Consider the following 27,581-nt stretch of genomic DNA (forward strand, 5'->3'; position numbering starts at 1 on the left):
CCTCTGAACCAGGGAGGCCATCAAAGCACTGTGCTTCATTCTTAATGGTAGGAGTTTCCTTCACATTGGAGGGACATCCTGGTCACCTCACTAATGTGCTGGGAAAATGAATCTGCAGGTTATTTCCTACCATGTGTCTTACAAAGGCCTCCAACATACTTGTTTGTCTGGTCCAAATAACATGGTATTATCAATAAATCAGTGTGATATTTTATGAGACCTCCGGGTGGTCCAGGTCCTGTTGGACCACATTATGATAGAAGGTAGTAAAGTTAACAGGGCCCTGGGGTAAGACCACAGATGTATACTCTCGTTTCTCTCATGTGAATAAGACCTGCTTCTACCCGGAAAATAATGCATTTTTCAGATAAGCCTTGTACCTGAGGTTCTGCTCTAGCAAAGATATAGAAGCTACAATTGAAACTACCCTTTGGTTGAATATACTTTCCTATAAGACCCAATCTGGTTTTTGTAGGGGCCAGACAGGTGAATTAAATGAAGATGTGATAAGGAACTTCTCCTCTGCATCCTTTAAATCTCCAAAGATGACATTAATATCTGTCACCACCCCTCTACTCAAGATACATATTGTTTTTAATTCACTGTTTTGACAGTAGAGTGGAGGCCAGTTTCAGATGCCCCCACTAAATCTTCCCAGTGGAAATTATAATGACAATTACCCCACAGGCTTAGAACCCAGTATGTATAGACTGCCAACTACCAAGTATGTCTATTCCAATTATACATTCAGGGACTGGGGAAATAATAACAGGGTGAGTCTATGGCTCCAGTGAATCCATGTGATCTAGTATTGGACCAGGACTTCATCCCTTATCTGGCCCCCACATTTCCCCACTCTGACAAGGGTACTATGATGATGTTTCAGGTACCTAGGTATCAATGTCAACTCAGACACTGTGTCCACTAGTCCTTAAAGTGTCTAGGTATTACCCATTTCCCAACGGACAGTTACCTGGGTAAATATTCTAAGTCCGTTTGGGAAAGAACTGAGGGATTATCACTGTATTTAATTGCCATGGTGTTGTAGGCTCCCTCCTCATGGGGATCAGGCTTCTTCATGTGTCAGTGGGTCCAGAAAGTACAACTTCCCTTTGGGTGTCTGTTTTGGCATTTTGATCATCCATTCTTGATTTCTTTTGTCAGTATAAATTAAGTAATATTCTTGTAAGTAATATTCTGCCCATCTATTTTGCCCCTGATTTTTTTTTAAACCGTCACCAGAGCTCTATGCAGGTCAGGTCCCCTGGCTGCCAAGCTGACCAGCTATTCATTATGATAACTACACGTACCTTGTTTAGAGTTAAGTGCTCCCACATGGTCTTTTTACCAGCCTGTACTTAAATAGGACAGGGATCAATCAGCTTCTCAGCCATGCAGGTGCATGTCTTTCAAATTCCTCACCACTTTAGTGAATAACATGGCCATCAGGCCTTCCTGTGGAATGTAGTCAACTGGTGGGTGTTCCAGACTTATTTAGATATCTACTCGAGCAGGCCCTGATCTCTCAGCCTTTTGATCCCTGCCTCTACTATCTGCCACAGGAGTCCAGACATTTCTACTTCACTTAATGTGGGTTCTCATTTTTCGCAAGATTCCAAGAGCCATCTGAGCAGCATATTAGCTCCATCTCCTGAGTTCTTGATAGGGTGTTAAATCCTATAACCCGGAAGGGCACTCTCATGTAGATAAATTCTCCCTTATCCAACTTGATGTTCTATTTCCACCCCTTGATCCAACACCCTAAAGATATAAATACATTACACACACCCTCCTGGGCTCCTGCCTGTACATATTAGCCTGGCCCTGTAGTTCCTTAGGTATACATTCTCTTTGCTCCTTTCGCAGGCCCAGCACTCCCTGGCTGGGTTACGTTGTGAATTAACCCTAGTTCTTGATCTGGCATCCAGGAGTGTAGGTAAAGACAGTTCCTGAAGGGAATGTTTGTTTTCTCTGAAATCCTGTGTTATCCTTAAGATGCAAGGAGGACTAGCATTTAACAGTGTGGAGTGGGCCACTTCTGTGGGTCCAGAGTTCAAGAAGATCTGAAGATTCACAGTTTCTAAAGACATAAACACAGATGTCCCCATTTCAAGCTTTGGGATCCTACTGCTTTCTAACCAGGGCCCTAATCTTATTAAAGTAGACTTGCTGAGGTTGAAAATTCAACCTACTCTGAAGTTCCACTATGCTCATAATCAAACTTGATCCTCAAATTTTTCTTCCTCTGATTGTAGGAGGTAAAATTCTCTTTGATGGTGCCAAGGCAGCCCTCTGGTTTGCACACTTCACCTTAAATTCGTAATTAGCCATCCTTAGCTTTTAATTTTTTTTTTTCCAATGCATTGCTTGCACATAGCAAAAGCCAGCTGATTCCACTGGCCTAATAATCACTAATTTACCAGAGCTTCTCAAATGCCTGAGATATTGATCCAACCAGAATATTCCCTTTCACTGTATCCCATCTCATTTCACCACTTGAGAATGTTCTAACTGCACTGTTACAGCATGCCAGAGGCTCAGTGTCCAACCCATCATCAGGGATGGGGTTTTCATTGTCCTCCTGCCAGTAGTTGATCCAGCTCCAAAATTCCATTGTAGAATCTCGGACCAATACTGACCAACTAGCATTTAAGCTGGGTTCCCCAGAGAACAGACTCGCAGGCTGCACAACACCCATAAATGAGTAAGTTGAACTGTAGTACAGCTGTAAGGGGCCTCAGCCAATCCTACAAGAAGCCCTGGAGCTAGAATAGCTACTCAGAGTTTTCTAGAATTGAGCCAAGGAGGCAGGGTCTTTGTACCCCCACATACATCAATGTGACCTGTCTCCAGGGAGAGAGATACCCTTGAACAAGGCAGTTCCCTTTGTTCTAGAACAATTTCCAGAAACACTCAGCTGTAAGGTGTCCACAGCCATTACTCCTCACAGGTGTGGGAATGGGTGCCACAGACCTACAGGATGAATCTAGATGATACAGTACAGTACTTATTACACAATTCCACAACAGCAACAAAATTGTAGTTGGAAAAGATATTTATAAAAGTCAGTATCCTCTATCTCTCTCTCCAAAATAAATAACTAAGCCTTAAAAAAAAAAAAAGTATAATGATCAGGTAGGAGAACAAATGATGTTCTAAGTGGGGAATTTGACATGCTCAAGCAAAAGCGGGGTTTGAATATTACAATTATCTGGAAAAATGTTCATAGAATTCCACATAATGAACAGGTATGAGAATAACTTATAAATGGAAAAATTAATATCATCTAGTCACTAGTAAATAAAAATAGGAAGAGACCAAACAAACTCAGGCTGAGCGATGAGCTCTCATGGCACAACGTGTGGTGTTAGTCACACAACCTCCCCAGCCCTGAATCCATCTCCACCTTTCAGTTGATGCACTGGGTCTAAACAAATAAGCCCTGCCTATCTTCCCTTCTACCACTCACTGTGTTCTGCCTCAAGGGCAGGGCAGTAATGGTGGGGGAGGTCTGATTCCAAAACGGATAATGTTCTGTGCAATACATCAACTAATACTATTCAGTCAGCTCTCTATTTCAACTGGGAAAAATTAGCAAAGAGAGGGGTGGGGGAGGGGCATCTAGTTGCCAGTTCCTCAGGCAAATAGCTTGGAAGCCACCACTCTGTCCCAATAGCAAGAAAAAAGCTGAACAGACTTAAAAATCAACAACTCATCTTGTATCTGTAATAGAGGAGAGAACACAGGGCAATCCACTGCCCCCAAGATTAGTGAGAGGCAAATAGAGGGAGTCACGGCTTCCTGGAACAGAGACTTACCTTGGGAACCAAGTTCAGCGTAGGAAACAGGGAACTGTAATTGCCGAATTGTTGCAGGCTCCGCAGACAAGTCTGAGAGTTAAAAACTCCACAGAGACCCAGTCACAGGGGGACCCCACAATATCGTGAGATTTACCTCCAGGAGCACCAACCAGATTCCCTCAGAAAACATCAGGAGAAAAATCCTCTTCGGCTTCCCGCAGAGGGAATAAGAAAGGAACCATTTTGAAACATCCCAGCGTGCTCCCTGTTCTCCTCTCACGTGGGGGAAGGGAAATACCCACCTCCAGCCCACGCCAGCCATCCTGTAACCACCTAAGGCGGGAAAAAAGACCTGTAAAACTCTTGTGAAGTTCACAGTCCAGAGGCACAGGCTCACTAAACACTGAGACCTAATCATAGGACTGTGTGCAATGCTTCCCCTCTCCTGACACCTCACCATCACATTACTAAAGACTCATTTTACAGTAGTTCCTTTTACCTGGTACAACACGTTCAGCTACAGAGAAAAACTATAAAGCATTCCAAACAGCAAAAAACACAATTTGAAGAAGCAGAGCAAGCATCAGGAGCAGACATGGAAGGGGTATTAGAATTATCAGGCCAGGCATTGAAAACTATTATTAACATGCTAAGGGTTCTAATGAATAAAGTAGACAACATACAAGGCAATGTAAACAGAGAGTCCTAAAGAACAAAACAAAACAAAAAAACCTAGAGAAAAACACTGTAACAGAAATAAAGAATGCCTTTGGGGCACCTGGGTGGCTCTGTGAGTTAAGCATCTGACTCCCGGTTTCAGCTCAGGTCGTGATCTCAGGGTGGTGAGATTAAGCCCCTCCTCCGTTGGGCTGTATGCTCCGCGGGGAGCCTGCTTGGGATTCTCTCTCTCTCCTCTCCCTCTGCCCCTACCCCCACTTGCACTTTCTCTCTCTCAAATAAATAAACAAAATCTTTTAAAAAAAAAAGAATTCCTTTGATCAATTTATTAGTAGACTAGACACAGCTGAGGAAAGAATCTCTGAGCTTGAGGGTATCTCAATAGAAACCTTCAAAACTGAAAAACAAAGACGATACCTATGCTAATTTATTAGTAGTAGTATTAATATTAGTATTAATATTAGCCACTGTGTAAGCAATCTCCTTTCCCTGTGTTCTTGGTTTGTCAGAACACAGTCCACCAGAAGCAAGAGTTGGTTTTTTAGTATTTTAAATTGTGGCCCTCTAGAGGACCAGCAACCCAACTGTGCTTGTTTAATGTGGTTTGTTCTGCACCATATGCGTGTGGGCTTTTAATAAATACTATTTGATGATGATGATGAGTTCCTGGAGACAGAGCTGTGTTCGGCAGAGTCGCTATATTATGCTTGGCCTAACTTTCTGCTACTCAACTCCAGGAATGCTCTTCTGAACAGTACAGAAACTTCTGAAATTTCCATTTGAGGTGAAGTACCACTGCCAGGAAGCCTCACAAAGGGAGTCATTAACCCTCACCTTTTTTTCTTGTGGCCCCTTCCAAACTGACCCTCAGAAGGGCTTTCTCAGCAGGCTGCCCTGGAGCTCTCAGCAGCCCTGTGCATTCCACAGCCATGCTATCTGCCGTGGTTCCCGGGAAAGCAAGAGGCTCACAGCCGCTGAGCTCAGTGGGCCAATTCCCAAAGTCCAAACTGTGGAGAACAGTTTATTACAACTCCACCAAAAGGAAAAACACAACCAAGGACCCACAGACTTCAGCCCCTAATCGATACAAAATGAGCTTAGCTCCAGGGACTCAGACAAGGCTTAAACTTTTTTAAAACAATGTTTGCATTAAAAACAGTGATGTATTAAAACACCAAGCCTGAAATCTGAGATCAAAAGCAAAGACTTTTTCTCCTCATAACTTACATTAAAGTGACGGGGGGTGGGGAGGGGAGCAGTAATGAAGGGCTTTTTATCCAATGGGGATCAGGCCCTTTGAAAGAGCACAAGCTCTTTTCATAGGTAGTTTATTTTCCAACCCAGGAGGGCTTGGGTTTTCTGTTGGTAAGTTCTCCTCACTGCTATAAAACTAGATTTGCCAACTACATTTGAATTAAAAGTCTTTTTTGTTTCAGATGTGCCCCTTTATTTTTAGAAGATAAAGAATTTCTTCTTGGGTGAAATGTAAACTTTCTTACCTATGAAACAACTACCCTACTGCCCAAGAGCTGTAGTTGGAAAGGGTCTAGTGACCCCTGGTCCAACCTTTCCAAGTAGGATGCTTTGAACAGAGTGCTGTAAATGAACAATGCTTCCTTTCAGACAACCTGGCTTCTCCAAACACAGAGATAGCTGTGATGCTTTGCCAAAGACCAAGAGAGAGCCCTGAGTTTAACAGTGATGACCTGGTCTTGAAGCAAATTTATGAGCTTTGCAGTCTGTCCATGCAGGCTTAGACCTGGTTTCCAAGGTTCACTGAGACTACTGCTTGAAATAGCAGAGAAGAGTGAAAAGAGATTCAAGAGAGTAGAAGGACATCAAATTACATTTGAGAGCAAGGAAGACACAGGGAGTGGCCTGAGATCACTTGCCTCTTCTTGGAAAACATAAAGACTACGAATTGAATATTGCAGAAGTCATAGAAATGAGAAATCTTGCCTTACTGCACCTAAGTTTATGTTTGCTGTTATACGCCAAGCCATTTAATCAAATTTTACAGCCACTTGATCAATCATTTCATCAGGTTTTTAAATTTATCCACAGAGATTCTGCAACAATATCCTGGAGATTTTTTTTTTTTTTTTTTTTTTTTTTTTTGCATTGCGGACAAGTCTGTTGTTACTGGCAATTGTGTGTAGGAACTAGTCCTGGTGACCTCTCTGTGAACCCACCAAAAAGTCAAAATTTGCAATTTCTTGTTCAGTGTAAAGCTGAGCTTTGACCTTGAGGACTTTGTTGTGGTGGCTTTCCCCAGGAAATCAAAGAGACTGGTCATTTCCCAAGTCCCCAGAAGCAGTTCTGTTGTGAGAATCTCTCAGGGGCCTCTGAGTAAGCATCTTTCAACTTAATGCTTCAAGTACAAATTTTCATTGTTATACAGAAACCATAATCTATATTTCAGGTCTTGCAAGAGGTGACAGGAAGACAAAAGGAAGTGGAAAAAAAAGGGAACTGTTTTTGAGAAAAGAGGTGACATGTTATAAAGTGTAAGAGGAGGGGGTCTGTTTGTGTTGCATGAGAGTATCAGTCTTTCCATCTTTTTGGAATGTCTCACTTCTTTTGTCAGGTACCTTCCATTGTTCTTGCTGGCTCTTCTCAAGTAGAGAGCAAATACTGTCTCTGCCAATTACAACTGAATGTCTTACACCTCTGCTGGGAACATTCTGTAGGTTGGACTTCATTCCAATTTACTTGGATGCCCTTCCTGTTGACCTTATTTTCTTTGCGTCTCACTTATCAGCCCTCCCCAAGAACTCAGGTACTGCTAATCTACAGCTCACTCAGATGTTGACATAACTTTTGTCACCAGCAATATTACTTGTCAAGAGCAGTTGTGCGTGCTATCAGATGTCCGGAGTTCAGAGGATCATCCTTAGGATAAACTTCAGTGAGACGCTCAATTTGTAGTTTATTCACCCATTTCCTCTTCCTCTTGTTTACCCAGCCCATGGGACAATTTCTCTCTCTAAGAAGCACATGGCTTTGTGAGGGTCAACATCAGTAAGACAGTATTAATTGAATGAGCATCCATTATTTGCCAAAACTTTGTGAGAAAAACAAAATGTACATCATGAACAGAGCTGAAAAGGACCCTACAGCTTCAGTGTAAAAGTATTAGGTCTCAAACAAAGAAACTGGGATCCAGAAAAGTAATTTTTTCAAATCATCTTACAATACTGTGGTGGAACTAAATAAGAAAACAGTCCTTATCACAACTGCTGGGCTCTCACATGCTCATGGGGCTTCCAATTTAGTTGCAATGACAACTTAAATTCTGTAATATTCTTAAATTCTGTAACATTATAACCCATTTCCATATAAACTTACATGGTTCCTCTAGTTTAAAAAAAAGCTATGCTGTTTGAAATTGTTTATTGATGGCTCATCTTCCTGATGTTCTCTACGAAAGCAAGCTCTAAAGAGCTAAAGCATTATTTTATTCTTTCCATTATTCAAATTCTCACTGACCTCATAGGTCCCAGGAAATCCTTTCTATCAACAGTCCTAAAAGAGTCATTAAAGAACATACAAGTCAGCAGTGACCTCAGTAAATACAGAACTGCGTATGACAGGAAGTCTGAGTGGGAAGCCTCAGAACTACATGTAATAATTGAAAGATGGTAACTCTTATTCTGACCAGTAAAAATTATGATAAATTAAGCTTAGTAAAGCATTCAGTAGTGTCCAAATTTTTTTAAATTTTTTTCCAGATATCTTTATTTTTTTAATTTAAATTCAATTAATTAACATATAACGTGTTTATTGGTTTCAAAGGTAGAGGTCAGTCTTATGTAATACCCAGTGCTTGTTACATCACGTGCCCTCCTTAATGTCCATCACCCAGTTATCCCATTCCTCTACCTCCTTCCCCTCCAGCAACCTTCAGTTTGTTTCCTATGATTAAGGATCTCTTATGGTTTGTCTCCCTCTCTGGTTTCATCTTGTTTTATTTTTTCCTGTCTTCTGTTTTGTTTCTTAAATTCCATATATGTGTGAGATCATATGATAGTTGTCTTTCTCTGATTCACTTATTTTGCTTAGCATAATACCCTCTAGTTCCATCCACGTCACTGCAAATGGCAAGATTTCATTTATTTTGATGGCTGAGTAATATTCTATTGTGTGTGTGTGTGTGTGTGTGTGTGTGTATATACCACAGCTTCTCTATCCATTTAATCAAAGCATTTGCTTCCAAATTTTTAATCCAAATAATCCATTTATTACTAAACATATGTGTCTCAAGTCTGGTCCAGAGTTCCACTGAAGGAAGCATGTGTGTATGCATGCATGTGCATGCATACAACTTTCACTTAGTGAGACTTTGTGGAATAATTACCATGTGTAGAATAGAGGGACTTAGAGAAGAAACAAGAGAGCAATCCCTGTTTTAGAAGCCATCTTGCTCAGCCCTCGATGCACCTGCCTTCATCCAAGTGTCTCATCTTTTGACTTGGACTACATATACCCCAGGTGTTGGGAAGAAAACATATAAAGAGCAGTCCTTACTTCAAATTTTTCCTCCCAATACCTAATCTACACTGAAGTTCATTCTTGCTTGTGGTGTGTATGGTCCTACTTTTTCAGATCTTTTGAGTCAAATCCTCAACCTCTTATACAGACTCTTGGCCGGTATTACTAATGCTGTATTTTCTGATACTACCTGGACCCTGAGTCCTTAGGGTCTCTCTATTTACTGGCCTGGGTTCACTGTCTCTGCAGCCCGCATTTCTCAAGATACCTATTTGCTATCTCTGGACTTCACCAATGGTACCCTTGATACTATCATTGCTAGACCTTTCTGACTTTCCAGTATCTTCTATTCCTGATATTTTAGAAAGAAATTAATGTTGACAAATAAGACATGTGAGTGAGGTCTTAAAAAATATCAGGGTGTAGATGAAAACCTTCTGGGGGATGAGCATGATCAAAAGTCATTCATTAACATTTAGAACTGCTCATAAATTAGCAGACCTACATAAGTCTGACTTTCAAACAATCCAAACATTTTTGTAATATTTTCAACATTTTGTCAGAAAAATTAAAAGGCATTAAAACAAACTTACATAATGAATTTAGTCTAAAAATTTTCTCCTGGATGTATGTCCTAGGGTCAGTATATATTCAGAATGATCTCTTTCATTCTGTATAGTCAATTCCAGAATCTCACACCAATGATCCTGGAGCAATGACAGTCTTTTCTTCATTGATTTAGGATTAAAATGGCCCTATGGCCTCCTGTAGACATAAACTAGTAGCAGACATTGATGTATGTTGAAATAATTTTCAATATCAAAAGTTTGATCCCTTGGGGTGCCTGGGTGGCTCAGTCATTAAGCGTCTGCCTTCAGCTCAGGCCATGATCCCAGGGTACTGGGATCGAGTCCCACATCGGGCTCCATGCTCCGCAGGAAGCTTGCTTCTCCCGCTCCCACTCCCCCTGCTTGTGTTCCCTCTCTCGCTTTCTCTCTCTCTGTCAAATAAATAAATAAAAATCTTTTTTAAAAAAGTTTGATCCCTTAATTTTTCAGAAATAAATTAAATAGACGTTAACTTCTAATATTCCAGCTAACTGAATATCTAAAAATACTAATTTTTAAATATTGAATACAATGGAAGTTTATTATAACCTGCTTTGTTAAATATTTGTATATCTGAGAACTGTCAGTTCCCTAAAATATGCCTGCGCTGAGATGACATCACTAATTCTGCATCTACCAGTAATAATATTTAATCAAGTAATTTGAAGTTTTTAAGCCTCAATTCTCTCATGTGTAAAATAGGGTGGTAGTTGTTCAAGTGAATGAAATTTAAAGTCCCTTCCAACTGTGAAGTTATTTGATTAAGTAGATTTTATAACACTATTTGTGTATCACCCAAATATTAGTCCTGTCCTTTGGCAAAAATTTAAAAAAAATTTTTTTAAATAAGCACAAAATAAAGTCTCATACAACGTCTCAGTGTGCTAAAAGCCTGTAATTCTCATTGACTCTGAAAGGAGTTCTGCAGATGTGGAAGGAAGAACATAAATACTGTGCCTCTGTGAAGTGAAACTGAATGACTGTGACCCAACCAGCTGCACCAAGAATGACTTCACTTGAGCTGTGCTTTGGTGCCTTGCACTCAAACCAGCTGTGCCACAATCTCTGATCCAATTTTATTTGGAACAAGAAAGTGTTAGGAGAGGCAAGAGAGACTATTTACCTGCAGGAGATTAGACATTAAGAGATACCAGAACTAACTTGCAAGTCATTGGTGATTAGGAAATTTCTCAGAGACATCTGCTAGGTTTTTCTGTTTTGTTTTATTTTGTTTCAAACCAATATTCAGTTGAATATCAACCATATACCAGACTCCATAGGAACAGAAGGATAAATAAGGCATACTCTTGCCTTAAACTCTGTAGGGAGAAAAGACATCCACAAATAGATATAGCACAATGCAGTAGGGACTGACCCACAAATAACTGATATGACATTCTCCAAGAACTCCAAATAGGTCCTTGGCTAATCATCATCAAGTCACTGTGATATATATCACATACACATAAACAATATGTATACACACACATTTATTGCAAGTCAAGAAATATGACCATGGTAATTAAATATTTTTAAAACAACAATACTGAGCTGAATAAACTTGGGGAAAATTCAGTGAGGCATGTAATTATAATCCTAATGACCTGTTTTACCTCATTAATAAAAGTGTTGGTATTTGTTGTTCTAGCAGAGATCAATAAATCTGTTCAAGGTAGACAGACATTTCATACATGTCCCTGTATTCAATGAAATGTTCCTTGGAAACACTAAACTAAAAGCAAAATGGATGACTCCACCCCAACACACTGTTCCTTGGAATTCCTGACAATCTTGTTTAAAAATCAAAGCATTACAATTTCTAATTTTTATTGTCTTTTCATGTAAATAGTTTTCAATGGAATCTTTAATATCTAATGGAAATGGCACGTTTAGTAGAAAATACAGAATAAACCTGAATGTGAGTAACAGTTTAAACTTCCTTACAAGATTGGCTACATGCATATAACTCCTCTCTCCAAAAACGTGCTCAAATGTCAGTAAAGGAATAAAAAGATGTACATCTTAGAAGAACAAAAATAATGGGAAAGAAAACAACAGAGTATGAGAGAGTTCAACAACTTATTGGAACACTGCTGGACCAATGGTAACTAATAACTGATAAAGGAGTAGTAACTAAATTAACTACAATCTGAAGTGTTTACAAAGGAAGGCCTGAACTCAGTTTCCTTAGAAGCAGAAACTGAAATAGGAATTCCTGCACAAATGATTTACTGTTGGGGTACTCTCAGGAGAAACTTATACAGGCAATGAGGGAATCAGGCTAAAGCAGAAGAAAAGGCAAAGTCAGCCATGTGATTTTAGAGGAAGTCTAGCCCCACCCTGATCCCACAGAGAGCACTGGAGGATAAAGCGTATTAAAAGCTATCCCGACTAACATAACCTAATAGAGTAAAATTAAATGAAAAACAAGGCTATCCCATCCAGAAAGAAGGAGGCTGGGCTGTTATACCCCTGCATAGTTACTGCATGGCCATGGGGCTGCCCCAGACAGAGAGAGAAAAGTGCCATCTCCCTCAGTCTAGGACCATCGTGCAAAAACCTATGTGTAGGTGTGAGCCATTAGCACCAGAATCTGCAGCAGCAGGGGGCTGGCATACACTCCTAGTAAGAGGGATCTGAGCAGGGTGTCACCAGCATCTTCTACAGTACTCCCCTTGCCCAGCTCAGTCCGCTTGCTTCTCACATTAAGTTTACCCTGGTCCCCGCTTCTCTAGGATTTTGGTTGGCTGCAATTTCCAGTACAACTTACAGGAGGAGAGGTAGTGGGATGAGCTATTGTCTCCCTGCTGAAGTTGTTCCCAAAATCATAACTGACATACATCTCCCTCTGCTATTGATACATGCAACAACACAACAACATGGCTGAATCTCAAAATAATTACGCCAAGTGAAAGAAGCCATACAAAAAAATAAACAGTACAAATGGTATGACTCCTCTTATATAAAACTCTAGAAAATAAAATCTAATTGATAAAAGAAAGATTAAGGGCTGCCTGGGGAGAAGTTAAATGGACAGAAGCAGGAGAAAGTGATTACAAGGGAGCAAGAGGAAACTTTTTGGGGCAATATGTATGTTCAACATCTTGATTGTGATGATAGTTTCATGAGTGTACATGTCTAAACTTATCAAATTGTGTACTATAAATATGTGCAAGTGACTGTAGCCAATGATAATTCAACAGAGCCCTCGAAAATATACTCAAAAAAGGAATAATTTTTAAATAAATACAGGAAGTAAGTAACCCATTTTATTCAGATGTCATTAATTAATTCATTCAATAGTTACCATATGACTCCTTTGTGTGAGGCATTGTGCTAGATATTGGGAGCAGAAATATTTCTAGAATATGATACCCCTTCCTAAGGACTTCACAGATTCCTGAAATAATAGTCACCTACAATTTGAGAAAGATAAGCCATGATATTTGTTTCAAAGATGGTAGTTAATGTTCCTTACATTTCCTCTATATCAAAATATTGAATAAATTTAATAAATAATGTTAGCAGTCCCTTTCACATAAAGCCTTCTTTCATTAGTAGCTGTTTCTGTGTTAGTCTCACTTTACTAACCATTGCCCCTTTGGGTGGCAACAGTATCTTCCCCTTTTAATGCTAGTGTATTAATGTTCCAAAATCATCATTACCTATTGACCATCACTAATAATGCAGCTAACTCTTAATCCATATTTTGACAGTGGATTTTCCAGAAACCTAGTTTTGGTCCTTGCACCCTTCTGCAATTAGGGACATTTCATTGCTTGTTAGCACCTCCACCAAGGGTGTTCAGTAGGAAAGAAGAGGTAAAAAATCCATCCAAAATTCTGCTAAGAATAATAAAATCTTAACATTGGAAGTAATCTCCAAAGTTATCTATTTCTACAATTATCCAGTGCTAGAATCTCCTCTAGCCTATCCCTGACATACTCACCTAAACTAGATCCTGCTTGAACATTCTGAATAACAGAGCCAGTGCTTAGTTGCTACAATAACAACATTTATGGTGCCCTGGTTTAGCTCTCTTTCATATTAGCAGTTCAAATAGAAGCTCCACGGTGATTGGAAACAATATTTAAACTTTGGTTAGGAAATAGTAATATGTATGTTAGTCATTATATACACACACAATCACACAATGTTTGAAAGAAAAAGAAGAAAGAAAGAAAGAAAGAAAGAAAGAAAGAAAGAAAGAAAGAAAGAAAGAAAAGGAAAGAAAGAAAGAAGGAGGGAGGCAGATGGGAGGGAAGAAGAAAAGAAAAAAGAAAAGAAAGGAAGGAAGAAAGAAAGGGAGAAAAGGAAGGAAGGAAGGAAGGAAGGAAGGAAGGAAGGAAGGAGAGAAAAAAAAAGAAAAGAAAAGAAAGGGAGGGAGGGAAGGAGGGAAGAAATGTTAAACTAAAGAATGAGTCCATTAGTGCTATGGGCTGAACTGTATCCCCCTCCAAATTCTTTAGTTGAAGCCCTAATCCTCAATGTGACTGAACTTGGAGATAGTGCTTTGGGGTTCAATGAGTTCATAAGGGAGGGCTCCTACTGGGGTAGGATTAGTGGTCTTATAAGGAGAGGGAGAAGAAAAAGATCTCTCTCTCTACTATGTGAGGACACAGCAAGGAGGCGGCCATCTGCAAGCCAAGAAGAGGACCCTCACCAGAACCTGACCATGGTCTCAGACTTCCAGCCCCCAGAAATGTAAGAAAATAAATTTCTGTTGTCCAAGCCACTCAGTCTATGGTATTTTAGTATTGCAGCTCTAGCTTTTTACTAACAAATTTAGTCTTAGGAAGACTTTTTGGAAGTCCATTAAGGCATTAAGTCCATTAAAGCTCAAAATACTCTTATATACCTCAAGCCAATTTTAAAAATGTTAAAGACTCACTTTTGTTCAGACCATTTATTCAGTCTTAACTTGATTTTTTTTTTTTTTTTTTTTTTTGGAAAGAAAGCAAAAAGAATATGGGAGAGAAAGGAACACGTAAAAGGGGAGATTGGATGCCAGGATCCTGGACAATATCGTCTGACATAACTGATGCTCAGTTGCTCTTCTATAAAATGAACAGCTGAAATTTTAAGTGACTCCAAATCATTCCTCCATTTACAGACTCTCTAAACCTTTCAATCTAAAAGGACCTTATAATATTGGAGGAAAAGGAACAGATTTGTGATCTGTTTGGCTAAATGTGTAAAGGACTCTCTAATCAGATAAGAGGGAATGATAACTACTTGCTAACAATGAGCATTATAGAATTCTCCATAAGGAAGATGAATTTTTCCTATTGAGGATTAAAGTGCCCTAAAAGTGAGCCTTATTATTATTTGAAGATCAAGTGTGAAAAGAAAAATTATACTTGAGGCCTCCAAAATTTTAGTCTGTAATTTCCCCTTCTATCTAAAATGATTCATTCATCCAACATACACTAGAGACCTAAATACAAAGACAAAGCTTGATTCCAACACTGGGAGTCAAGAACTGGAGAGCACTCTAATATTAGTTTTTCTAATGAACTCAATAAACATTAATAATTGGAGGTATGTATATTTTAATGTGCAAATATCTCTCTATTTAATACAACAAAATATGCACACTGAAGGAGAAGGTTATGCTCGATTCAGGGAATTTTAATGTAGGAAGACACTTCAGATACACTCTTTACTGAAGTCACTTCAGATGGCCTCAGAGACAGCAAGGTGCCCCCTTGTTGGAGCTTCCACAGTATTTGATTCTCTCCCCTGTAACTGCATCTTGTTACATTATAATATCCATTTAAATATGTCTAGATATTGGGGCGCCTGGGTGGTTAAGTGTTCGACTCTTGATTTCAGCTCAGATCATGATCTCAGAATTCTGAGATGGAGCCCAACACCATGCTGGGCATGGAGCCTGCCTAAGATTCTCTCCCTCTCCCTCTGCCCCTCCCCCACCCCTACCCCCCTCTCTCTCTCAAAAAGGAAAAGTAGCATGCAGGTAAGAAACTGGTACCTCACTCAAACCCCACTTCTGTGTCCACTTGGGAATAACCAGAAAAACTAGCAGTATAAAGAAAAACAAAAAATTTAAAACAAGAGGAGATGGTATAAAAAGAAACTGATTTGAATAGAAACTTCCCTAAAGAAGTTATAGAAAAGGCCAATAAACACCCTGAAAAGATGCTCAGCATCATTAGTCACCAGGGAAATGCAAATAAAAACCATAACAAGATACCACTTCATACCCACTAGTATGGTTGTAATCAGAAAGACAAACAACAAGGTCATAAAAAAAGGTAATAAGTGTTGACAAAAATTTGGAGAAATTGGAACTGTTATGGTAGAAATGTAAAATAGTGCAGCCACTTGGAAAACAGTCCAGTAGTTCCTCAAACAGTGAACAGTATAGCCTTTGACTATACTTTGCATTCAGTAGAAGTTCAATGCATAATTGTGGCAATTGAATGAAAAAACCTTTTCTTCCCTTTAGAGTTCTCATAATCCTTTGGGGAGAAAAGTTGAGGCCATAGTAAAATTAACCATTTTACCATTTCAAACAGTTACTGTATCACCCAGAAACTCCACTCCTAGGATATATCCAAGAGAAATGAAAACATATGACTACACAAAACATGTACATCAATGTTTGCAGCAGCATTATTCACAATAGCCAAATAGTGGAAACAATCCAAATGTCTATCAACTGATGAATGGATAAACAAAATGTGGTATATCCATGCAATGGAAAGGTAGTATAACAATAAAAGGTGATAAAAAGTACTGATGCTATGTACATACATGCTACAACATGAATGAACCTTGAAAACATATGCTAAGTGAAAGAATCCAGACATAGAAGACCAGAGATTACATGATTCCATTTTATAAAGTATCTAGGACAAGCAAGTCCATAGAGAAAGAAAGTAGTGAGTGGTTACCAGGGGCTTGGAGAAAGGCAGAATGGCAAGTGACTTCTAATGGTCTTTTGGGAATGATGAAATGTTATGGAATTAAATGGTTTGCACAATTTTGTTAATATAACAATCATTAAAATACCTCAAAAGCATGAATTTTATGGTATGTAAATTACCTCAATAAAAATGCAAAAAAAGAAAGGAAACTACATAAGATGGCCAAACTTAAATGAAATAAATGTCTTTATGAAACAATTTTTTTAATGGTGCTATGTAGAACCTGGTACAAAGTAAAATGAAATATTAGTACCTATTAAGTCTCACAAGAGAAATTGAAGGAACCCAGTGTTTATTTAGAGCCTGGTTATGCCAAGTCCCAAGATAAGTGCATTTTCTACGTTTTCTCATTAATCTTTTGAGCAATATATTACACATTTTACAAATGAGAAAACAAAGTCTCAAAGAGGTTAACTAATTTTCCCAAGATCACACAGTAATGTAGGGCAGACCTGGGAATCCAGTTCAGATATACCTAACCCCAAAGCATGTATTCTTTCCACTCTAGCACATGCTTCCTTAGATAGTTTCAAATTCTATAAAGTTCCATTTCTTGCAAGTTCCTCCAGAAGTTGTGAAGTAAACTAGAACAAACTTATCTTCAAAGGCCTATGCAAATGCTGGGCAAAATTGATAAGCTCAACGCACTCCTTTATTTGTCCTACCTGCCTTCTTGATCATTTCCTTCATGATTGCCAAAGTTCGGAAGAGCAATTTACCACAAAGCCCCTGCCTATACCTGTATCCCTGCAGGATGTCTAGTTCATCATTATGGTTCCCAAGCCTTTGACTATACTTTGCATTCAGTAGAAGTGCAATGCATAATTGTGGCAATTGAATGAACAAACCTTTTCTTCCCTTTAGAGTTCTCATAATCCTTCAGGGAGAAAAGTTGAGGCCATAGTAAAGTTAACCATTTTACCATTTCATGACCAGATGCACCCCAACAAACTTTCTTTGCAGGAACATGTAACTATGAACAGACTTGGTAGATGGGAAGCTGTTCCCCAGTCCTTCTTATAGAGGGCTATAGACTGATAGCCATGACCATCGTCCACATAACTGTTTGGATTATACCCTTTAGTCCTGTCTGGTGGGACCATGTGGCCAGTTCTGGAGAACAGGTTGAAAGTTAAAGGAACAGATATTACTTGTGGGTTGAACATAATTCCTGATCTCCTACACACCTCTCGGCAACTGCTGAGATGGTAGCTGCTCCCTCAGGCACAGGAGGAACTGTAGAACAGAGCCCCCAACTGACCCACGTGGACATTTCATTAACCACTGAAATGTTGAGGTTTTTTGTTTCTACAGCATGACCTAGCCCATCCTGACTGATTCAAGTCTCTGAAGTCAAGATTATGTGTGAGAAGAGTGAGCAGTACAATTTAACTGGAACATCCTTGACCATGACGAACTGGAGAAGATAGGGTCAGAAAGATAGCTTGGGGTCAGATAATACAAAGCCTTGAAACTCAGACTAGTGTAGAAGGTTTATTGAAGGAGGAAATTACTGTAAGAGGGAAGAATAATTACAAGAAGGGTTGAAGAGATACCTGAGGAGAGAAAGCGGCCACGAGGCAGGAGATGCTAAAAATCAATCTGAGAAGTACAAAAGCCCATGCTGGGAATGGAGCTGCATTAATTGTCTATTGCTACCATGTCAAGTTACCACAAATTTAGTGCCTTACAACCACACAAGCTTATTACCTTACAGCTCTATAAATTAGAAGTATGAACTGGATCTCACTGTTTAAAATCGAGGTATCAGCAGGTCTTCATCCCTTTCTAGAGGCTCTAGGGGATAATCCCTTTCCTCACCTTTCTTAGCTTCTAGCCATCATTTACATCGCTTGGCACTGTCTTCAAAGTCAGCAAGGTAGCATCTCTCTGACCTTTCTTCTTTTGTTTACATCTTTTTCTCTTAACACAGCTAGGAAACGTTCTCTGTTTTGGAAGGCTCGTGTGATTAGATTGGGCCCACTCAGATAATCCAAGATAACCCCATCCCAATGTCCTTAATGACATCTGCAGAGTCTCTTGAGACAATGGATCTGGGGATTAGGACATGGCCATCTTTAGGAAGCCATTATTCCACCTATTCCAGTAACCAATTATAAAGAGTGAGGAAGAGTCAAGGAATCAAGAAACAAGAGTGTGGTACTGTATGTTAATGTACTCTGAGCTACAGCAGGCCAGCCCACTGTTCTGAGGCCCCAAAGCAGCAAGTTCAATGGTTGGAACGAGAAGTAATTGGGCCTGTACTTTGTGAGTGATAGGGAATGTGTGGTGCAGACAGCTGTGTCCATGATGCCCTGAGATTAATCCTTGGCATGCACAACACATAGGTTCAATAAAAACAGGCTGAATGAATGGATGTGTGGATGAAATGTTGACTAAATAAATAGGACTTGACAGTATCTGGATACAGAAGGCACCAGAAAGAGAAGAATAAAAATATTTGACAGTCAGTGAAGCAGCTAGGAGAGGTACAAGGCTAGACTTTAAAGAAAACATGGGAGAGAATTACATGGAATTTCTTTCCAGCTGTGCTCTGAAAATTTTATTGTTTTTCAGAATTTAATTTCTTTTACATAGCTGAAGGAGCAGATATGCTGGCAAAGAGATGTAAGCTAGAGAACTGTAAGAAATCATATTAACTATATGTTTAGAAAAGGGTTATTGGGCACATGTTTTCCAGGAAACCAAAACTAGACATAATATTTGTGAGAAAGAATTGGGGAAACTTCTAATTAGAAGAGCGGGATCATTTTTAAAGGAGATTTTATCTTTAAAGAGATCCAAAGAGATAGGACCATGTTTTAATTATGAAACAATGTTTCTGAATGCGTGTGCCTTAGAGCTCTCCAGTGGAGGTATTCTGCATCCGGGCCTATTGACTCGGTAACATGTAGTGAAAACTGAAAACTATAATAAATCGCAACCCTGTGGGCAACACCCGATTAGATTTCTTTCTGGCTTTTGCACAGTGGTGGCAATGGCTGTAATCCAAAACATAAACAAAAACTCACATGGAAGCAACAAACACATTTTTTAAAATTATATTATTCCCCAATCCAAAGAACTTTTTGTCTAAGACTTTGTCTGTGATTTATTTATATTACTGAGTAACTCCACCCAGTGAACATAAAGCACAGATGACTCCAAAAAGGCAGCATTTACATAGTCTAGTGATTCCCATGTACGGATGATAAACGTACATGCCAAGAAGTTTGGCAATTCCTTTTGGGAAATTGACTTAATAAGATGGTGACAAGTGAAGTGTGTGCACGGTCAGTCCCATGATAACCCAGACATTTCTATTCTCATCTCAGGAAAAGAAAGCTATTCGTCCTCCATTACCAACATGCTTTAAAGCAACATGTAAATAATGGGCAAACTGCCACAAGTTAGATTTGCTAAAAACAGTCCCATGGTATAAATAGAAACCAGAGCTATAACCATTGCTAATGCAATATGAGAGTTGATGAGAATGACACAGTCTTAAACCTCTTGTTTCTCGAAACAGTCTAGAGAACTGATAAACATTGATAAAACAAGAACCAGAAATAATCAATTTGGCCTGTCGCTTGAATTATGAGTTCTTCCAGGCATCCACATTCGTTATCCTACTAAGGTAAATTGTCTCTGGTTAAACTTTAACCTTATACTGGTTTTCCCCACCACTCAATACATTCTTGTTTACTGGGCATCTGGGTATGACCGTGCTGCTCACTTAGGAGCACTACCTACATAGGAAATAAAATAAGATTTGCATTTCCTATTGGGTCTTTCTATGACTTTATCAATATCTAATGGGATTTGCCTAATTGGGGATGTTATAAAGATGAGTCGGAAGAACTGACCCCCTACTGTGGAACAGTTAACAAGCACATGCAAGTATACATACATATAACATACAAACACAAGAGTATTTATCTGGGGTTTACCACCAATCTATCAAACCTCTAATAAGGGTACCTAGAGTCATACTCTAAACACGCCCTTGGTTTTCCTCTGTTCTGTTTCCAACACTATGTCGCTTTTACTCCAAGCAGAACTTGGTACAATGAGATTTCATCTTTTCATCGTTGGTGGCCTCTCGGCCTGGTAGCACAACACCCTGATTTCCGTCTTGTTTCTTGCTTGGTGCCTGTGTCATTTTTACTCATCGATCCATACTTTTCCATAAATATTTATTGAAAATGACTCTGTGTCCAGGCACTATGGCAGGCACTGGAAATGTACTGGAGAACAAGACACAGATGTTTGCCTCTCAACTTGCCCTCGCAGATCAAGTCTTAGCCTGACTCTTCCAGCTATGACCCTCCCCGTCTCGGAATAGTTCAATACGCCAAGAGGACCCCATGGCCCACTACCCTGGCACTGATCATCGGGCAAGCATCCCAACCAAGCTGTCCCTGCCCCTCCAAAGGTGGCATAGAAGACATCTGTACAATGGCAGGGCCTCTGCCCTAGATTGGCACTGCAGCATCCCACACTGGACTGTCTCTTTTTGGTGTCGAGGTATATGCTACAAAGCATTTGTAGCCACTCACCCTGCAATTTCTCAAAGGTCAATGTCGAAACTATGTTGAAGAACTCCACTGCATTTACTTATTTTTTTTACATTGGTTACTTTTTAATTTCTGCTCTTACTAGCCTTGTATAAATCTGTGCCGTTCTGGGGTATCAGGAGATGGCTCTCTTGGGCACTACTCACTCCCTTTACACAATACCAGTGTCTTCTGCTTCAAGGGAAGGGGTAGGTACATGGAAGAAATGGATTAGGTGTAGAAAGGAATACCTTTTTAGATGAATGCTGTCTAGAAGACTCACAAGCCCTTTCCTCTCTGTCTCTCCAAATGTCCCTTCAAGGGAAAACCAAAAACAGAAACAAAAACACTGATTACTAAATTAAGTCTACAGGCTCAGATGATTGCTGTTTAACTTTTGCTTGCCCACAACATGTTTACACCCACCTGGAGAAAGTAGCCTCATGTTAGTATCAAATGAAAAAAAATCATACAGAGTAATGGAAATTTAGTGCAAACTATACACATCCAAAATACAGGAATTTCCAAATACAGATTGGGGACAGAGGGAAGTTTTTAAACCATCCAATGAGTTCTCTATGTTAAGAATTTCTAACAAATCTGCACAAAATTCTCTGCTATAAATAAAATGCTTTGACCAAATTTCCAACCTTTTCTCCAATTTTCTCCCAATTATATTACAGTCTAATATTGAGTCAGTCTGCTTTACACAGGCAAATACATTTGGTACATTGACATGGAGTCAAACTATCTGAAGTCCATATCCCTCCACATGGGGCAGTATCTGAAATTATGTGGATATCACCCCACACAGTAGAAAACTTTCCTCTGGGCAAAGTGTTTAAAGGGAACAAAATGTTTGCAAAATAAAAGCAGAGAAAAACTCTAGCCTTTACAATTCCAAGGATTTGCTAGCCATGCACCTGTGTTCTCTTTACCCCTGCCCAACTCAATAATTTTCTGACACACTAAGGCAGCAACTACGGGAATAATGTATCTCTTTTCTCATCTACTGAGTTGCCCTACATTAATCACAGCTAATGAAAATGAAATGACATAATATATGTGGAAATACTTTGAAAAGCCTCAAGTGCTATCCGTACTTAAGAGGGAGTGGTGATAGTGATGGTCCTAGAGGTGGGGATGTGGCAATTTCTTTGACAGTGTTTCCCAATTTAGGGCATACAAAGAAGATAATTTTGTGAAAAGACCCTTAGAGAGGCAGCTCAGTGTGGGGTTGGTCCGGCAACCAAATAATCCTAGAATTAACACTATGTATAATGTCTACCTTTCAGAACTTGAAAAAGCACATTAGCCATTGAAGGCTTGGAATAGCCCTGCAATGAGGAAAGCTGCCTAATTTTAATAATCCAAAATTTCTGAAACATAAATCCTTTGGACATATTTTTTTCTACATAACATCTATTAATATTCCTAGGCACTAAGGGCGCCTGGGTGGCTCCACCAGTTAAGCATCTGACTCTTGGTTTCAGCTCAGGTAGTGATCTCAGAGTCCTGGGATCAAGCCCTGTGGTGGCTGGGCTCCGCACTCAGTGGGGAGACTGCTTAATGATTCTCTCCCTCTCCCTCTGCCCCTCCCCATGCTGGTGAGCTCTCTCCCTCCCTCTCTCTCCCTCAAATAAATAAAATAAATCTTAAAAAAATATTCCTAGGCACTAGACTCCCACAGAGTGTTACTATTACTATTATTATTACTATTATTATTATTATTTATAAGGAACAGAGAATTAGATTCTCACTTCACTGAATAGGCCAACTTCTTCCCCTCGTAAGACCCCAAATTCTTGCCTATACTAACAACATGATAGGTGGAATTCTTAATTTATGAGTTAAACTAGTGATACTGACATTGCCTTCAAAAATTAAGACCCAGACTGGGACCTAAAAGGGTTGTCCCAAATACCCAAAATTTATCATTTTTATGCATATGCCTATATATACTTTTGTCATAAAGAGGAATATTCAGATGAAAATATATTCATGGTTATATTCATGGATTTTAAAGATGGTCGTCTTCATAGTCTCAAAACGGAAATTAACCAACAAAAGTTTACTAGTGCAATTAGCCCTATGCTAGTATTTTGAACAACAGTTTCCTGCTTTCAAGGAGCTCACAGTCTTTTTGACTTCTCAGTTTGAGCAATTTATAATCTAGAAGGCAGAAGTTAGCACAAGATAACACAAATTAAAATAGCAAATAATATTCATTTGTGTTGATACAAACATGTGTTATCCTCAGAAATGCCCAGTAAGAAACCCTCTCGGTCTAGTCATTGAAAGTGGGGAATGGGGAGCGACTGGGTGGCTCAGTTGGTTAAGCGACTGCCTTCAGGTCAGGTCATGATCCTGGAGTCCCAGGATCGAGTCCCGCATCGGGCTCCCTGCTCAGCGGGGAGTCTTCTTCTCCCTCTGACCTTCCCCCCCTCTCCTGCTCTCTCTCTCATTCTCTCTCTCAAATAAATAAAATCTTTAAAAAAAAAAAAGTGGGGAATGGGGAAGCCCATCTGATCCTGAACAATGGTCTTCCTATCCCACGTGGCCAGATGCGATCCCAGTATCCACCTGACACTCTCTGATAATAAGTCTAGCACAGGAAGTCTAATAAAAATGAAGGTTCCAGAAAGGATGCAAAATACACACAAGATAAAACTAAATTGAAAACTAAGAGAATGAAGAATTAGAACATGGAAGAAATGAGGATGGGAAAAATAAGATGAGACCAAAACAGAGTAACACAGACTCCTTCTCTAAAGTCCAATGGAAACAAAGCTGTAAGTAACAGCTTACAAGAGTTACAAGAGTTTCAAGGGATCTAGCCACTTTTTGCACAGAAATTTAAGTCTCACTTCTTAACAGGTCATTTCTGTTCCCACTCCCTTCCACAGTAATCTAAAGCCCATTTAACTATGCGTCAATAGCTGTGATGCTTTTAAGGTTTCTTGCAAATAGACTTAACTACTTCCTTATGCATCGTGTGAAACTCCAAGATTGTGACTTTCCTTCTAGGAAAACAAGTGGGCTACCAGAGATGAAAAGATCTGGTATTGGCACACTGAGTGTACTTACAAAACCATATGGTGGCTCTAAGCTGAGGTGAGAAGGGCTAACCATTATATGTCCACATTTAAGACATAAATCCATGAATAACGTAGTAGCCAAGGTATGTAGGACTCTAAATTGTCCCCTTTGTTGTCATGGAGGTTCTATAAGGACATCTTATAAGATATTTCCCTTAAAAGGAAATAGATGAGAATGAGATACCATGAGATGGTATCTAGCCATCATGGAGGGTCCAAAAATAAGTGGCCACAGTTCTTAAGTGCATTCAGCATTAGCTGCAGCCTATTGTTCATTCACTCAGTCAATCAAAAGCCTTAGAGTGTGACGGTATATACCAGAAGAGTACATTTGGGCCCTTTTTATTTCAAAGCAATATTAAAACACATCTGCTCAAATAACGCTTTTACTTCCACTGACTTCACAGGCAGGAAGACTCAGTTTGCAGAACAAAATGCAGACTGACCCCCTGTGATTCTCAACCAAAAAACATAAAGCATATCATTATATCTTCACCCTAACAAGTAAGGACCAAGCTTTTCTTTTCTGTGTGTTTCTTGATTCCATCTTCTGACTTACACTTTGCATTCTGAGTTACCATCTCAAAGCTCCCCCTAATGAGCAAAGACCTCCTCTGAGCTCCTGTCATAGAGCCCAGTACTTATCTTGCCCATAGAATTTGCCATGTTGAATAAAAATGATCTATTTCTCTCCATCTCCCCGACAAGACTGTTTAAATTCCTTGAAAGTGGGAACCAAGCCATGTTGGTCTTTGGGACTTCAGCTTCTACAATGCTGCCAGAAATATACCAGCAGCTCTAAATGTTTGTTGTTGTTGTTGTTGTTTAGTTTTTTTGTATTGTTTTGTTTTGTTGAGCTAAATGGGGTGTAAGGGGTTAGGAATAGAGAAAGGAAGGAGAGGAGTTAATAATTTACTTTTTTTAAAGTTCCACAATCCACAAACCTATATTGACCACCCATTCTATGCTAGGCCTAGTGTCAGGAAAAGGAGTTAAACCTTCAAGGAGAAAGCAGTGAAGTTAAGGAGGAAAGAGGTGAGCATATGTATAAAACACTAGATAGCAAAAAATGTCATAAGAGAAGTACCGACTTTCCTGGGAGCTTCAGAAAAAGGATCAGAAAATATTTCCTGAAGAAGGTAGTATTGAAGTAATAAAGGATGTGAGCCTGTGTCCACGGGTGATTCTGGCAACAGGAGCTCCAAGCACCATCACGTGGAAGATGAAGAGTCAAGGGCACAGACCTTGTGAAAAGCAAATCGTCTCCCCTGACAGAAGCACAGGGTATGTGAATGGAGTTGGAAATGAAGACTGGGCTTGAATCATGGAAGGGGGCGGGGGGGAATTTGAATGCCAGAATACAAATTCAGATTTTTTTACAAATCGAATAATGTGCTGCCATTAAAGTTGCCTGAACGAAGGCATGACGTAATCATTGCTGGGTTTAGGGTGATTGCTCTCAAGGCAACATGCAAGGTGATTTGGGGATAGGACATAGTAGTCTAAGGTGAGGGCACTTAGATCTCTCATCTCAGATAAACATTTTTGCCTGTCAAACTGGAGTTCTTCATGAAAATCTTAAGTTGTGTAAGATGTAACTCTGAGCAGGAAATAAGGGATTTATTATAATTGAACATGAGGTAAATATTAACAAGAACCTAAGAGGGCAAACCACAATCAGAAAGAATGGAGGATAGAAGACAAAGCAGAGTTAAGAATTATTTAGCAAGGGAATTCTAGGATCAGGACAATTCCCAGACAGTAGATAGGGTCTAGGGTGCCATAAAATAAGGGTGAAGTGTATTTTACTAGCACTCTGGAAGGCCTTTGCTTTTCCACTCCTGAGTAAGAAATAATCCCTGGACTATATCTCCCCCTCTTCATTGCACTGGCCCCATGAGAGAATTCCTACAATGAAATTTTTTAAGGTATAAAAAAAGAACAGAGTAACCCTAGTTGTCACTGGTTATGGGGAGGGTGAGAGCCAGAAAAAGGCTCACAGATCCCAGTAAAAATCAAATCATTTGGGAAACTAAAGGAGCTATAACAATTTAAACTATATTGAAAAGGGCAACCAAGATTTTCCTCCTTAAAGAAATAAAGCGATGAGGCACTGGGGAGAGGGGGGAATTTCCAGGAAAGTGGGAGACCTGTAGAGAGCTCCTTAGGAAATCAAATCAATTAATTTGGACATCAGGTAAATCTGGCACAATGGATAGAATTTTCAGAAACCAGGGATAGGTGTGGTGTGGTCCCATTTCCATCAGGCAAAATGATAATTACTACTTGATTCAGAGAAAAAGAGTTAAAAGGCTTCCAGGTTTCGAGGCTGACAGCTAACACAGGAGACTTCTACCAGGCCCTACGACTTAGAGCAGCAGTGCTTACCGTTACGGGCTAGCTAAGTGGCGATGGTACGCCCCACTTTGGGATTCTGAGCCTGGAATACAGGCAAGGCTTGATATTGGGGTGTAATCCCCTTGTAGCAAAAACTGGATTCATGCATTATGAGCTCTTACTCCCACACCTAAAGCTAAGCATGTGCATCATTGAATGTTGGGTTGACTTCATGGGGAAGAGTAAGAGGATCATCTACTGGACTGGCACAGGGTAGACATCTGAAGGGTGGCAAGAAGTTTAGAGAATGTCTGGTTAAGTTTTCTTATTTTGCATACGGACACTAAATCCAAAAATGATAAAACATCGGCCCCAAGTTTTCACGGGTAGTTGGTGGCCGAGCTGGGACTAAACCCGAGATTTCCTGACTCTCTGTCCAGTGCTCTTTACAAAGCCAGTGGGAGCTGTGAGGCAGTCGTCTGTAGGATCACCCGAGTCAGCTCTCTACCATCTGGACCAACAGGAAAACAGTGACTCACAGAATCCAGGCATTCCTTTGGAATGCAGGAGAGGTGTGCCTTTCTTCTATGCTCTGAGCCTTTTCAATTTCTGTAAATAAAACCCTATTTTAAATGCCCTGGAGTGCTGGCGATTGTGAGTGCCTCGCAAGATCATATGTGGTGATACTTAGAACAAGCTTAGGCTGACTGACTGATGGATCATTTGATAGATGGAGAGAAAATGTCTGTACATCAAACTTCAAATCGTCAGTGATTTTTGCTTAGACTAAAAGCCATGTTCATTTGCATTTTGAAGCACTTAGGAGTGGCAGGTAAAATGAGAGGCTGAAATTTGCCAAGGGTAACACATGTAAAATCACTGCAAGTTAGCTGTTTAAAAGCGTACATGTGACGGTAGAGCTTTTAATGCCAGGTTCCACTGTTCTCTAATCCAGGAACCCTTGAGAACTCATGATCTCATTCGTCAGACCTACCATCTGGGAGTGGATACCTTCTGAGAACCATAAAGCTGCCACAGGTAAATGACACACAGAGCAGACACC

At 39.7% G+C, this 27,581-nt stretch overlaps 1 long non-coding RNA gene across 2 annotated transcripts in view; it reads right to left on the minus strand.

Moving 5' to 3' along the window:
- LOC118546775 (uncharacterized) overlaps positions 1-27,581 on the minus strand; it is a 138,866-nt gene that overhangs the window by 107,710 nt on the left and 3,575 nt on the right. For both annotated transcript variants that reach the window (XR_013444239.1, XR_004922754.2), the window contains exon 2: positions 21,335-21,398. This is a non-coding gene — a long non-coding RNA (uncharacterized LOC118546775). The remainder of the gene's footprint in view (positions 1-21,334; positions 21,399-27,581) is intronic.

This window comes from Halichoerus grypus, chromosome 1, assembly GCF_964656455.1.
Source record: "Halichoerus grypus chromosome 1, mHalGry1.hap1.1, whole genome shotgun sequence".
NCBI classification, from domain to species: domain Eukaryota; kingdom Metazoa; phylum Chordata; class Mammalia; order Carnivora; family Phocidae; genus Halichoerus; species Halichoerus grypus.